The following is a 16124-nucleotide window of genomic DNA, read 5'->3' on the forward strand; positions in this document are numbered from 1 at the left end:
TCCATACAACTTGAGAGCAAAAATGAAGCTTGGAGTGTAGAAGGGACAAGCTCAGGGCACAAACCCAAATTTAGAAATCTGAGCAATTTTCAAGTTTAGGCACTAGGGGCCAAAATATGACCTCTTTGTTCATTGCCTTTTATTAACCCAATATCTACATGCTTTATACTGCACAAAATGTTTGGTTTTTTTTTTTTTTTGCTTTTGTTTGCTTGCTTGGTTTTTTTTATTTATTTATTTTGGTTTTTTGAGACAAGGTTTCTCTATGTAGTTCTAGCTATCCTGGAACTATGTAGACCAGGCTGGCCTTGAACTCACAGAGATCTACCTGCCTCTGCCTCCCTGAGTGCTGGGATTAAAGGCGTGCGCCACCACCACCCAGCTTAATTTAATTAGTGTGTGTGTGTGTGTGTGTGTGTGTGTGTGTGTGTGTGTGTGTGTATGAAGGGTGCTCAGAGCAATCAAATGTCCTTTGGGAAAGACCATGAACCTCCAGAACCCCAGAGACAATTACAGGGTAGTTGCCTGGCCCAAATATCCCTCTTCCCCAGGATATGAAAAGTAATGCTAATATGATCAACTTTTGAGCCACAGATGTAACTCCCAAGATTACTCCCAAATAGACACAACAGAGGTGAAACACAAATGCAAATGATTATAGTTATTTTGAAGGAATGTGATAACATTCTATCAAGGTACTTAAGCAGTGTGTTTGTATGTATGTGTGTGTTATACATATATATGGTCAATGTCCTGTTTAAATTCATGACTCATAGAATCAGAAAAGGAGAAATGTAATATGTTATGCCATACAAAGATATCCATAAGTTGCCTTCTAGCTTTAAGATTTTAAGTCAGAGTTCCAAACTAATGGTAGAACTCGGTGTGAGCCAACATTGAAAGCTTGAGACTTTTTAGAGGAACGCAGAACTGCAGGTTTATTTCAAAAGTCAGATCTGGCAACAGTCATCCAAGGGCCCAGCCTTAAACAGAACAGGCATGCTTCCCTAAGCCTCCCACTGCTGATTCAGAAGCTGCACTTTTCCAAGGCATTTAGCACCATGGATCCTTACACTGCGGAACTTCTCATTGTGGACTGTCTTCAAAGTCAGGAAAACTTGAGTAACGGGGTCATGCACGCCCAGGTGTAACAGTAAGGGTTTGGTCACTGTAGTGGCTTTCCAAGACTGACTCTCAGCCTTGGCTCTACATGTGAATTGCTGAGCAGACATTTTAGAACTATGCTTTCCCCTAATCTAGACCAATTAATAGACCAGGGTTTCTGTAGTCCCAGCATCAGTAACATAACTGTTGTGAAGCAATCAGAGATGGCAGTGTTGCCAACATCCCCCATGTAGTTCCCTCTGTGCCCCTGTCCCATACTACGCCATCCCCCGCCTCATCTATCCCATCTCAGCATCACAGGTTAAAGCTGCCTGTGTTGAACTTGATAACATTAGAATCATACTGAATCCATATCTCAACTGAGAAGATCAAGATGTATCCATGTCATCACAAGCAACAGTTAGCCCGTTTTCACTGATGTTTACTACTTCACTATGTGACTTTATTGTAAACTGTTCCCCACATTATTGTTGGTGCAAATTTGAACTGTTCTGAGTTTGGGGCTATAACAATTAATGCCAAGATTATATAAATATTCTTGGATATTTCTTTAAGTACACATATGTAGACAGGCCCATAGGACATTATGCCCTAGAGGCAGAAATGCCAGGGCATAAATCACTCAAATATTCAGGTCTAATAGACAGATACCTCTAAACAAAAAAATGTATCCAAAAGTGCCTCTGGAATGTCACCAAGTTCTGCCAACACTCAGTGGGACTTTTAGACAAGCAAGCCTTTCTGGTGGGTGTACTGAAGTACAGCATTGTGGTCTTCATTTTCAGTCTCTGATAGCTAAGAACACGGAGAATGCTTGAGTTCTCGGCTGTGTGGCTGCCAGTCTGTGATGCTCCTGTTTAAATCTCTTGCTCATTTTTCTGTTGTGTTGAACTTTCATAATTGACCTGTTTAAGGGGAGTGTCAGTGTAAGCAAGGTATGAATGAAGCTGTCTATTAGTTTGTGTGCTAACTGAAAACAAGCAAATGTTTTGACCTGCATCATGGCTTGGACATGACTTCATTAGCTGTATGTAAGGCACACATCTCCTTTCCCTCTGCAGTTTGGCATTTCCTCTCAATTATATGCTTCAAGACACTGAACTTCTTCATTTTCAGAGAGTCCAATCTATAGCTTTTTTAAAACCACGTAACTTTGTATCTTATTTAAGAAACCACAGCCCATGCCAAGGTCATAAATATATTCTATTTTTGTCATTGATAACAATGCTGTTCAGTAGACAATACAAATGGAGGTCACATGCAGTTTTAAATTTTCTAGTACCTATCTTTTAACAGCAAAAGTAAACTTAAATTTAACATTTTCAATAACCCAATACTGCAAAAATAGCATTTAAATGAGCAATCAGGATGAAAGTTTTCTGAGATACTTTGTATTTTTATCTATTTGTTATTATTTATTTTTCCTTTCTAGTATGCGTATATATGATGTGTCTGTGATCATTCTGTGGTCTGTTTGTGAAGGTGAGAGGATAACACTCAGGAATTGGTTCTCTTCTTCCACCACGGTTTCCAGGGATCAAATTCAGGTCATTAGGCCTGTTTGAAATGGGTTTTCATCAGAGTCATCTTGTCAGTCCCATGTTTGTGCTTTTTACATTTAAGCAGTATCTTCTTTATTGGGCCAGCCACACTGTTAGAGCCATACAGGTCTAGAGGTTATTCTGTTTTGTCTGCTACATCTAGATCAATACATAAATCTGTATACATTTTAGAGCAACAGTCTGTCTTTGTACATGAATATCCAAACAGCTCCCAATTTCCTGTGGTACTGAGGTCACAAATACCAATATCCACAGATGTGCCTATAGTCCTCCAGTCTACTCTGCTGGAATGCTGCACCACTCCTCTAAAGGTCCCCAGCAGATTTCTTACTCATAATCAGTGTTAAGAACCATGCCCATGCTGAGCAACCTTATAAAGTGGAAAGGAAGACAAAAGTTAAGATGTATCAAGTAAAAGTCAGTATGTATCAAGTGTCTCTTTATGATACTATTTCAGGAAAGTGTGTGTGTGTGTGTGTGTGTGTGTGTGTGCGCGCGCGCGTAGGGGCAGTGGATTGGACAGTAACTAAAGTGCCAGGAAAGTATTTACTATCAATAATGGTTAAAAACATTTGAAAGTGACAACAATAGTGTATCTTATGAAACAAACATTTGCCTGTTATTTTTCAGTCATCATTTGGGGAACTACACTGTTTTGTTCCCACATAGCTCACAGTCCAGAATTCCACTTCAAGCAGATTGCTCCTGGAAGCAATCCAGGTGAAGGCAGCTGGAGTTAATGGAGCAGGAGGAGCTCATTAGGAAACCCTATAACTTTGACCCAAAGTAGAACATGGCAAGGATCCTGTAACGTGAACAACATTATAGATGAGTGTAATTTAAGTTTGCTTTGCATCAGCATTTTTACGTTTTTATAGTTTTATTCCCAGGTCAAACAAGAAAACAAACTTTGAAGAGAAGAAATTAAAGCTGATTTAGATATCAAACTTGAGTAATCTTCATTATTGGGGGAAAAAAAACCTGCTCTGAGAATTTCTTGCTTGAATCTTGAAATGATTACTTTATTGCTAGCCTGTGTCAGGCTTCATCTAATCAACAAGTATTTACTGACTGTCTGATAAAATAAACCTAACGAAGGAATCAAAATAAGACAAAGGGCCTCTTTCCAGCACACAAGTATGCCATGGAGAAATAAATGGTTTATCACAAGCGTTTTCCTAAAAAAGTACTTCACTTTAGAATATTGATGTAGTAAATAATTGTCTCAAGTCCCTTAGTATAATAGTTGATCTATTTCAAATAACCTAAGCAGCCCTGTCTGTAAATTTTATACTCTTCCCATCAATGAGAAATGTATACATTTTTGTGCCTCCTTTTCTAATTGTACACATACACACAAATTGGTTTTGTATATACCAGTGTTGAACAGAAAAAAATGAGGATTATGGTTAAAAAATCTTAGCTGTTGGTAGTGGTATTTGTTTGTTTGCTTGTTTGTCTGTTTATTCCAGTTAGTAGAACTCAGCAGGCTGAGGCAGGAGGATTACAATAAATACCAGACCTGGACTACACAGTGAGGTCAAGGCCAACCTTAGATACATGGCAAGTCCATCACAGGGTGTGTGTGTGTGTGTGTGTGTGTGTGTGTGTGTGTGTGTGTGTGTGTGTGTGTGTGTGTGATTCAGAAGTATAGAAGTATAGCTCAGAAGCAAAGCCCATGCTTAGCCTGTACCAGGCCTTGGGTTTGAAAGGAAGAAAAGAGCAAATGGATTCAGGGAACAGTAGAAAGGAAGTTTCCCATTAAATTGCAACTTCTATTCCTCAAACAGCAGCACAAGTCCTCTCCATAGACTCTCCAGCAGCAATGTCAGTGAAAGGATAAAAATAAACACTGTGAGGACAAACCCACACCCCTTAGCTTATATTCTGAGTAGTGTGTAGACCCAGACAAAAACACAGGAAAGGTGAAACTTGTTTGAAGGTCGGCCAAGCCACTCTCTCCTTCTACAGCTGTCACATGCATCACTACTTTCTCGGGCTGTCAGGTGCGGTAGAAAGCGCTGGGGAATATAGCTTGACTGGTGGATCAGTCCCATGGAGAACTTCAGCTCTTACAGCTCTGTATGATGTCAGTCTTCATCTCTCCACTCCCTCGATAGTTGGGGGTTTTGTATAGAAAACTATTATTTCTATTTAACTATTTAAAGCACTGTTTACTTGTTTTAATTAGGTTTTGGCTTAGCTTAAGATGCCACAATTGAAAATTTTCAACTATAAGGGCAAATCTTAAGGCGACAAGTATAGTAAGGCAAGAAGATGGTAATGATGGTTGCACTGGGCTTAGTGAAAGAAACCCCAGTGTCACATAGGTCCTTGTTCATAAGTCACATGTCTAGAGTGGCACAAAGCTCTAGACATCCCTAGATGGTCAAAGTAAATGAACCACACACTTGGGGTCGTGAGGGCAGCATGTTGGTATCACTGTGGAGGCTTTTCAAGGAGAAGGGAGAATAGCAAAGTGTCAGGACACAGAGGGTTTCCCTGTGATCCTCTGTTTGTCTCTTTGACATGATACCCTACTGCAGCTACTCAGGAGTCAAAGTTAGCAACAGATCACCAAGAGTACAATTCCTTAAAACAATACCTTTACTTACGTGTGTGTGTGTGTGTGTGTGTGTGTGTGTGTGTGTGTGTGTGTGGTTTCACACTCTCAAACACACCCTGGTGCATCTGCTGTGGAGCGGGAGCGGGGATCACAGGACAAACTGCAGGCGTCACCTCTCTCCTTCTACCATGTAGGTCTCTAGGGCAAACTCACACTGTCAGACTACTGCAGTAGGTATTTTGACTCTCCAAACTACTGCTCTTTATGCAAACTGATCTACACAAATACATTTGAATCCAGCCTTCTTGCCTAGGACTGCCTCAGTCATGCTTGTCTACAGTCTATCTTTTCTCATATATGCATGGGTTTGTCTCTTCACATCACCTCCCTCAGTTATACTGGGAAATTTCCAGGAAGCCTAAGGCAGGTGTGAGGGAGCTGCTGGAACCCTCTTGCCTTGTGCCTGCCAGCATCTAGGAACACCTCTGTACCTCTGCAATCGCTTTGGAACCAGGGGAAGTTTGCATCAGAAATCTGTGTGTCAGGTATGTATAAAAAGATATCACTCTCCTGATCTGTCACTTTGTAACAATGAACACAACAAAATTTTCAAAAAGGTTGATGTTTAGAAAAGAAATACCGTATATGCCTGCTTTTTCCTGGGTTTTATCATGGTTTGGGATGTTTTAGTCTATAGCATTCACTTATTCCCTATCTCTCTTTGAGGCAGTTTCAAGGATGGATCAGTTCCACAAAAAAAGGACTTCAGTAACCACAAAGTAACATTCCAAAAGTCCCTACACTACCCCAAAGTCAGGCTGCCTGAACAGTCAGGGCAGGGTTTGTCCACCCTTGCAGTGCCGATGGTCCTGAGCCTAGCACATGGGAAGCATTCACCAATAACCACACAATGGAGAAAGAAGTCCTAGTTGTCAGGAGCCTCAATAGCCACAGGGAAGGCACTTAACATCTGTCTTTCTATTCATTATAACGCTAGCCTTATACAATAGGCATTAAAACAGGATGCTTACAGATGAGGAAATCAAGGTTTGAAGAATTTTACTGGCCTGGTTAGGTCACAGTTAGGAAGAAACAGTGACTCACATTCAAATCTTTTTCTTCTACAGTCTGTGGAACACACCACGCCTTCATCCCAATCTATAACAAACTATAAATTGATGTGTAAGCTTTTTTTGTAAGTTACCAAGTTGGACTGTTTTGTTATAGGACTCCAGTATCTCCAATAATTGACAACTGGGATTACCCAGAATCAAAAACTCGTTCACAGCAAGAAAATCATTGGGAGAATGAACAGGCAGTCTAAAGAATGAGAAAAAAATTTGTAAACTATATTTCTGCAAGGGCTAATGTCTAGAATATATAAAGAACTGCAAAAGTAAAATACCACAAAAACATGTCAATCGATAAATGGGCTATGGAATTAAGCATACAGTTCTTAAAAGAAGAAATACCAATGGCCAATACATACTTCCCAAAAGTAATCTTAATCTTTATCCACCAGGGAAATGAAAATTAAAACTACACTGGTTATCAATGGGAAGTGAATTACAACAAACACTGGCTAGTATGTGGGGAAAAGAAACACTTACTGACTGTTGGAAGGAGTGTAAACTGGTATAGCCGCTATGGAAATCAGAGTGGAGGCTTCTCAAAAAGCTAAAATTAGAAGTACCGTGTGACCCAGCTACCCTACTCCTGGGCATACGCTGGAAAGATGCTATATCCATCCACAGAGAGACTTTTACATCCTTGTTCATTATTGCTCTATCTACAATAGCCGAGATTCTACCAATATATGAATAGATAATGAAAACTGATACATACAGACAACAGGATTTTATTCAGTTGTTTAAAAAATTAAAAATTCACAGGAGGTGCTAGGAAGATGGCTCCATGATTAAGAGCACAAACTGTTCTTGCACAGGAGCCAAGTTTATTTCCCAGCCTCTATGTCAGGTGGGTCTCAATCACCTATGATGTTATCTATCCCTGAGCAATCCAGTACACCCTTTTGTCCTCTGTGGGCACCTACACTTACATGTATATACCTTCATACAGATGCATGAACAAGAACATAATTTGAAATAAAATACATCATAAAAAGAAAATAAATGTACAGGCAATGGATAAAAACTGATATTACATTAAGTAATGGGACCAGATTCAGAAAGACAAATACTTTATGTTCCCTCAGATGCAGAGCCTAGCTTTAGTTTTTACTTGCATAAGGTTATTTATGTGGGGCTGTGTATTGACAGAAGGCTCAGAAAATTAAAAGAGGTTCGTGGTAGAGGAAAAAGACCAAAGGTGGAGTAAGGACAATAGAACGTATGTGATATGAAAGGGGAAGGTGGAATTTCTGAGAGTAGAAAGGGACAGTGCAGGGTTAGCAGGGAGATGGCAGAAGGGAGCCAACTAAAGTTAAGTACTCATAAAACAGCATAAGGAAAACTTTTACTTTTCATGATGGTTTAAAAGTTGTTTTTTTTTTATGATTCCAAGTTGGAATGTTGAAATGTTACCGTGGGCTTTGGAAACTCCTCCCCATGTTAAGGAAACTGGAAGGCTAATAGAATGGGGAAAGAAAAACCCAGCATTTTGATATATAAAGGGGCAGGAAACAGTTATGCAAGTCTAAAACACACTGAAGCTAAACCTTCTCATGCAGAAGGTGCCTATACTTTCCATGTCCTTGAGTTAAATGAGAAAATATATATACATACAGCAAGAACTGAATAATGAATAGAGATTGTAGCTAACACAACTAACCAATGTTTAGAACTAATAAATTATCGATAATAAATATAGACATTACCAATAATTATCTTCAAAATCGTGTTAGTCAATTTGATTGTTATTTTAGAAATATTTTATATAGTTATTACCCATATATGTGTCTATTATATCCTTAAAGAATTTTTCTTTTGGCTAGCAATCCTATGGATGACATTATAATTGAAATTCCCCTCTTGATGTAAAAAAAAATAAAAATAAAAAATAAATAAAGGCTCATAGGAGGATGAAAAGTAAGGAAGTTGAAAGTTTGGACTCTTAGACATGGTAGAGAAAGCACATAAAAGGCTCGGGATGTAGCTCAATGGTACATCATTTACTCAGTGGTACCTCATTTACTCAGCTTACACAAGGGCTCCTTACCCAGCAAGACAGACACGCATGCAAACACGCGCGCACACACACACACACACAGAGAGAGAGAGAGAGAGAGAGAGAGAGAGAGAGAGAGAGAGAGAGAGAGAGAGAGAGAGAGAGAGAACACTGGACATCAATGGTTAGTGAATAAATTAATATCCATCACCTAGAAAGTCCCAAAGGTTTCCTTCCCTAGAGTTGTATAAAGATTTTCAGGAGATGATAATTTTTTTCACAAGAACTTCTTTCATAAGACTTTGTTCAATTTAGGAAAAATAAAGTTTTGCTTTGTTTTGTTGCATGAGGCTAACTGCTTTAACCAATCAGCTTATTTCTTTGGGGCCTGACAAGAAGTATTACATCCCTAAAGACAGGACTAACTCAAGAAGTTAGTCACTGAGCAAGTCCTACCTGCTCTAAGCTGAAGGCACTGTGACGTGGTCTGAAATGGACTTAACAGGCCACCCAACCGGCACAGAGACCACACTGCTCATGTCATCTTGAGTCAGGTTTTCCTAATAACCAAAACCCAACTGTGTGTGAGTTCAGTGCCCAAGCCACTCTCCCCAGCCCTCTAATGGATCAGCTGCAACTTACGCGGCAGCAGCACAGTGAGAGAGCCAGGAAGGAGCTCAGGTCCGGACTCCACATTTCCTCTCTGCTGCTAAGCACTGCTTAAGTCAAAGTCTTCAAGTAGGAGGCTCCAAACGCCGTCCTGAGTCTCTCCTTCAACATCACAGCCCAAACAGGCATTTTCATTCTTTCTCTCTCCCCTCCCTACACTAAAACCACACACACACACACACACACACACACACACACACACACACACCAAGTCAAGAGACCTTTGTATGGAAGTTCCTGAATATCATCACAGAGCTGATGCCTACCTTCCCAAAGCGGCAGGCTGCACACGATGTTCCTCGCCTATGAGGAGCAACCGGAGAGGCTTCCCCTCCCAGCCGACTCTGTTCTCATCAGAGAGCAACACACCTCTTCTGTACGTAAGCCCTGAAATTCTTGCGGAGACCCACCCTCGAAAGTTGCAAGTCAAGATTTCTGACTGAGGGCACTTAGTCACGTGAGGCAAAACTACTGGATGGCACCTTCAGGTTCTTCCAGATGGGATGCCACTTCCTGTTTCACCACTGGGAAAAGCGAAAACAGGAGTCTGCTCAGACACTGAATTACAAATGCATCTGTTGCCTCATCGGCACTGCCTTTGGTGTACACAGGCGTTAGTCAGCCTTGGAACAAGGTGCTTTTGCTGTTGGCAGTGAAGAAAAGAGGCTTAGGTGGCGGCCACAAAGAAACTCCAAACACTGTAGACAGGTTGCACGCTGCCGTGAGCTGGTTTGGCAACGATAGTACACTCTAGCAGCGGCAAATCTTCGCAGGGCTTTTGGATAACTAGACCATCCCCACTAACACGACTGCACCACCAGGCTCTTTTCCAAGAAGTAGCCTCAGACGCAGAATGTGGTGTCTCTCTTGTTGCCCAGAGATGGGGCAAAATCTATTTAAAGAAATATGATAGCAATCAAAAAACCAAATAAAATAGTCTGTCAAGATTTCTTTTTAGAACAGTTGGATGTAATTCACCTTGTTTTTGTTTCACCACAAAGAAAGAGGGGCCTATTAACAGGCGTGAGGACAGGACCGTTCTATGTTTGAAGTGCTTCAAAAGGGGTGTGACACATGATGGGGTTTATTTGAGGTGGCGGACTGGACCGAGGGGCAGAAGATGAGCTCTCTCCCAGGGTGGGTTATTTAAAGGTGCAAAGCTCCAGCAAGTTGATTCGGTACCCTGGAAAACCAGCGATAGAATCCTTGGCACTGCTGCCAATACCACCTCTGCCAACAGATCCCAAGGGCGCCTCATCAGCTGCCAGCAGATGAGAGAGACTTGCTTTTTTTTTTTCTGTCAGCTGCTAAATGACTAAAAAACTTTAAAAGACTGGAAGTGGAGAAAAGAAGATGCCAGTTTCAAACAAGAGAAACCAAAAAGCCTCTTGAACTTTCCTACTGGATTTAGTTCACAGGAAGAGGTCGACAAAGGCTTTTCATTCAGCACTTGCTCACTCACTTCTTCCCATTTGCAGACTGTTTTCTATTAAAACGTTAATGAATTTAGCACGTCATTAACATTTTGCTGTTGGCACTGAAGGAAAGAGGCTTAGGCGGCTGAGGAGTGGGGTGGCTTATGCCTGTAATCCCAGCATGTCAAAGGCAAGGGGATCCACTACATTCAAGGCCAGCCTGAGTGACTTAGTAAATTTCAGGCCAGCCTGGGCTACAAAGTGAGACCCTGTTTTGCAAAACCAAAGCAAACATCTTTAGATAGGAGGGCTGAACTCCAGAAGCTCACAGAAGGCTGATGGTTAGTTCAGGCCTTCCTCGCCTATCCTCGGGAGACCGCTGTGGCCTTGCCTGGCTCTCTGGTATGCCTTCCCAGACCTAGTCCAACTTCCCATTGCTCACCTTCCTAATGAAAGGATTTTTTCTGTCCTTCGCTTTCCCAGAACCGAGGAGAAACGGATGTTTGGGCTGCTCTTCCCGCCCTTTCTCCCCTCGCCAGCAGTCCTGCTGCGCTTAGGCCTGTATTTCCACACCAGCTGCCCGAATGGACTGCTTCTACGTTTGCTTCCCATTATATTAGGGAGCCTCAAGGGCCAGGCCTTCCAGCCCTCCTGTTCCTGGGGCTGAGTTCAGTGCCAAGCTGGTCAAACCACCCAGGAGTAGTCATCTCACACAACTTCCCTAAACATTATTCTGCATTCTTCCCCCAGTTAAACAAACCAAAAGAGAATCACATTTTTTGTCCCTTCTATAATAAAATCCATACTATCTCCTAATAAAATATAATGTCCACATCAAACAGGAGTTATTGCACATACTCCAATACGTCCTATATAACGAAAAGAATCTCATTAGTGCAATTGTCTTTGGGGATGGCGCTTGGGATTGAACCCAGGGACTTGTACATGTCTCCTGCTTTTTTGCGCCACTGTCTTCTTCAGGAACACATTGCACACTCTATACTAGAGGGAGGGAGCAAGAGGACTGTGAGGGTCTGTTAATGGTGGCCTCTCTAGAGCTGAAGAGCTGTGTGTCATTGTTCTTTGTTGGGAAGCTCCTCCCGGACGATGACCCCAGGGAAGGCCGCCACAAACAAGAATGGGAGCCTCTAAAAGGATCTCAGGGGAATCCTTTCTTTATCTAATTTCTCACCTGTGCCCTACTACAGTGTATTTAATGGTTAATTGACTGTTTTGGGGTTTTTGTTTGTTTTTTTTTTGAGACAGGGTTTCTCTGTGTATCATCTTTGGCTATCCTGGCACTTGCTCTGTAGACCAGGCTGGTATCAAACTCACAGAGATCTGCCTGCCTCTGCCTCCTGAGTGCTGGGATTAAAGGCATGCCACCATGCCCAGTTAGTTGACTGCTAATAGAAGAGAAAAATTCCAAGGAATGACAGACAGAACAAGGTACCCCATGGGCTTAAGTGATACTCAACTCTCTCGTGAACTTTAAGAGTGGGTGAAACCATTAGATCCAGGTTGTTTTGAATTTTCAGTAAAAGTTTTTAAGCCGTGAAGTCAAGCAGAATATTAATGATTTTGAACACACTCTAGAGAGAAACTATCATACCTCTGACAAATGAATTGGAGACTGAAGCAGAATTCTAGTGGGTCAGTTTTATGGGAACAAAAGTGAGATACATTACAAAACTGCCTAATTCTTATACAGAGAACAAGCCAATGGTCAAATGTCAACTTAGTTATTAGTATGGCAAGTACCTACCTAGTCCTTTTACATCATGAAGTAGGGAATGAAATAGGTGAGCCAGAGGCAAACCCAATTAAGATTCTGGAGCCGCTCATGAACTCAGAAGAGCAGGATACAGGCAGATGGACTCTGGGACCCATCAGGAAGAGGACAAGATACTGAGCCAAAGGCTCTGCACAGGGCAAAGAGCAGCAGCTTTGAGAAGCAAAAGCAGGAAAAAGCAGACAGGCATGACTGCTACGCTGCAAGAGAAGCTTTGAACCCAGAAAAGAATATGCAAGAAGGAAGGCACCCTTGTTTCCCTGCCAAGAGATGCAATGGAGGCAGCTTCCAACGTGTTCGGAGCTGTCACCGTCAACAAAATTTGTTTTCATATCTTCTTTAATCTTGCCATGTTTTCACTTTTCAAATGCTAAGGTTTGTGCACAGACAAGACTGTAAATCAAAATGACAGAGCCACATGTGTGTGGCTCCTGCAAGATGTAATGAAATGAACCGTTTCACATAACGATATAAGAAATATTTTCATGTTTGTGTGTGTGTGTGTGTGTGTGTGTGTGTGTGTGTAATCAGAAGACAACTTGCACAAGTCAGTGATAAAACTCAGGATATCATGGTTGCTGGCAAGCACCTTTCCTCATTGGATCATCTCACCTAGCCATAGGATTTCCTAAAGGACATGCTTAGACACTTAAATCCCTGAATCAACATCTACACTAACAGACTAGAAAGACTACATCATATGGACACAAACCAGTCACCTCTCCCACTATGATTCACACAAATCCTCGAATGGATTACAGGATTATAAGATCTAAATTTCATCTTTCTCTTCCCATTGTACCCAGTTTCCGCACTTACCCTGGCCTGGGTGTGGAAGGTTCCCTAGCATATAATCCAAGAGGCCACTCTTTGAGGAGAGATTAGCTACAGTTCATGAGGTTCGAGAAAGAAGGCTCTTACCCACTCACCCTCCCTAGGATACCTACCCACCACTATCCTGCACCATTTCCCCCTAAGTTACCTATCCCCATCATCCCCATCTAACTTACTCTTTTCCCAGTTTATTTGTACACTCCCTATGTAAGCTCTAGGAGGACTGGGATTTCTGGCTGTCCTGCCTACTGCTGAGTTCCTGGGGGAAAGGGGTAATTAGAACTATTCCTGGCAGCATTAGAGAGCAATGTCAACATAGTAATTTATTTGTCTGTATACTTTCCCTTTCACCCGTTCCTGTCTACCACAACAGGTATTTGCTTTTTCAAAGATAGCTACTAGACTCTTTCAAAACTCAAAGACATAAATGCACATCATGAAGAGGGCCAGTTCTGCCATGGGTTTGTTAAAAGGTAGGGAGATTTTTCTTCCTTGAAAAATTAAGTCTGTCATATGCTGAAGACTTGAGAGAAATAATTTTTGATATTACTCTGGCACACTCTGTCTGTGATGTTATATGCAAGCCAGACCACATCTTCACACACACAGCCCGTCAATACAACTGTCTCATAAAGGCCAATGTTTGACCAGATGGTCATAGTCACTTGTGCATAAAGCCCTTGGCCTTCCATGGCCATCATGACTGAAGAAGACATGGTTTAACTTGGTTCCTCCAGAAAATTTTGGTTGCTAAGGCCCACTTAGCACAAATTAGAAAAGGGTCTTGTTTTTATTAATTGTGTGACTAAAGATAAACTGCTTAGTCCCTCATATCTTCATGTTTTTCAACTGGAAAACAGTATCAATAGCAATATCATTAGTCCTTTAAAACATTAGTCAGCCCACATAAAATAAGCTCCTAAATAGTAATGTATGAATGGAAGCTGTGATTATAGCTATCGTGAGGATTGGTATATTAATTTATAGACTTTTATTCTTCTGTTATATTGTAACAGGTTTTAGTTTGTGCATCTAGAATTAGTTATCCAATTAAATCTTGAGTGTAACAACTGCGTAAAGTCTCCATGTTGCAACCACTTCTGGTCTCTGAATGTCATATTCATTAGGTAATTCCCTTGGCTAATAGTCGTTAGGTTCATACTATGTGCCAGACACATCAAAAGGAGCTACAGATATCAAAGAATAAAAAAATAGAGTATGACTACCAAACCCGACAGACACGTATTTCCAGATGAGCAAAATTAACCACAGGTCTTTTACACACAGAGATGTGGAAGAAAATGTACATATGTATTTGTGGGATGCATATATTGTTATGCTCCAACACAGCTGAGAAGATAGACTTTTGCCACATTCAAATACCACATGAAAATATGAGCCATGAATTTTAAATGAAGAATCGAGAAACAGATGGAAGAGTGCAGATAAAGTGTCACCTCCTCAAATACAATTATATGACTGTCTCTGTTTGGAGATGAACTGGTTAGGGTGAGCATTTGTGGTCCCTCTCCCTGACTTGTGCTGGAGCATTCCAGGAAATGTTCTTTGTGCTTTGGATGAACTCGTGAGAGCGTGTAAGCATTAGCTAGTAGGAGAAATAGATGCTCAACAGGGGTTAGTACTCAAATAAGTATTTTTGGATACTCAATGCCATGTCATGTGGAACAAGGTGAGGACACAAAACACAATATTCACTGACCCATTTTCACCCAGCACAGTGTAAGAGGCTTAGAATACAATCAACACAACGGCCTTGACCTTGAGGAGCTTAGGTCAATCTTCCTCCTCTTCTCACTCTACTTCCTATCCAGGGTCCTGCTATGCCACCTATATACCCACAAACCCCAAAACAAGCATAAAAACCTGCTTTAGAAACTAGAGATCCTTAAGAAAGGATATGTCTCTCTAGCCTATGAATTCTCTGATGAGAAAACAAACAAACAAACAAAAACCATGGAGAGCCCTATGGAAAACACAAATTAGATCAAGTGTCATCCAGGACCTGTTCCCAAGAACATGGCACCTATATCTGTTAACTTCTGACAAAGGCTGTGGTTATGCTGGAGGCCACTAGAGAGCTTCAGATCTAGCTTGAGGACAGTGGCTGTTAATGCCATCTGTCACCCTTTAATAATCTCGACTCTCAGGGGAGAGATCTAATCCAAACATTTTCCCTCATCAGGTGTGTTATAGATTTTAAAACATTCATGGTGACCTGAACATTCTTTTTTTAAAAAAAATAGGAGTTTGGGCTATTTATTAAACAGTCTTTCTGAAAATATTCACCAAGCTAAGTACATTAAAATTGTATCAACAGTCCTCTTAGCTTGGAGTTTATTATTTCTTTGATATTAATTTCAAGTTAACTACAACTTTGAAAATATGAGATAAGAAAGAGTCACATGCTGATCAAGACCCCCTGAATGCGGGTTCCAGTGAAAGACCTAGGCAATCTATGGGGCCTTGGGTAGTAGATCAGTATTTATCCCTGGCATACAAATGGACTTTGGGTGCCCATCCCACAATGAGAGATGTATTCTCACCCTGGACTCTTGGGGGAGGGTCTAGGGCCCTGCTCTGGATGAAATGACAGACTATGGATACCTCCATGGAGGGCCTTGCCCTCCCTGGGGAAATGAGGAGATATTGGCGGGGTTGGTGGGAGGGCATGTGACCTGAACATTCTAAGGTAACTGGAAGTGGTGTTGAGATGGATTCCAACACACAAAGGCTGTTCCCTTGTAAAGCTGCCCACAGTAAAAACAAAAGGAAACAAAACAAAAAACCCAGGTCCTAGCAAATTGCTTCCTGCTGCAGAAGTTATCTATTGACTATATCTATCTATATCTATCTACCACTTATCTACCTAGCATCTACTATCTATTGCCTGTCTACATCCATTTATCTATCCATCTATCATTTTATCTATTGCCTCTATCTGTATGTCTGTCTGTCTGTCTCTATCATCTATCTATCTATCTATCTATCTATCTATCTATCTATCTATCTATCGT

At 41.2% G+C, this 16124-nt stretch overlaps 1 protein-coding gene across 2 annotated transcripts in view; it reads right to left on the minus strand.

The window, feature by feature from the left end:
* Positions 1-16124, minus strand: part of Cers3 (ceramide synthase 3) — a 93226-nt gene that overhangs the window by 73596 nt on the left and 3506 nt on the right. The window contains exon 1 of one of the 2 annotated variants that reach the window (XM_040730617.1): positions 9315-9451. The exons of the other annotated variant lie outside the window; for it this stretch is intronic. The gene's annotated coding sequence lies outside the window, so the exon portion shown is untranslated. Of the gene's footprint in view, positions 1-9314; positions 9452-16124 lie in introns of those variants that run through there. 2 annotated transcript variants of the gene reach the window in all.

This window comes from Mesocricetus auratus, unplaced genomic scaffold (assembly GCF_017639785.1).
Source record: "Mesocricetus auratus isolate SY011 unplaced genomic scaffold, BCM_Maur_2.0 Super-Scaffold_4256, whole genome shotgun sequence".
Classification (NCBI taxonomy): Eukaryota; Metazoa; Chordata; class Mammalia; order Rodentia; family Cricetidae; genus Mesocricetus; species Mesocricetus auratus.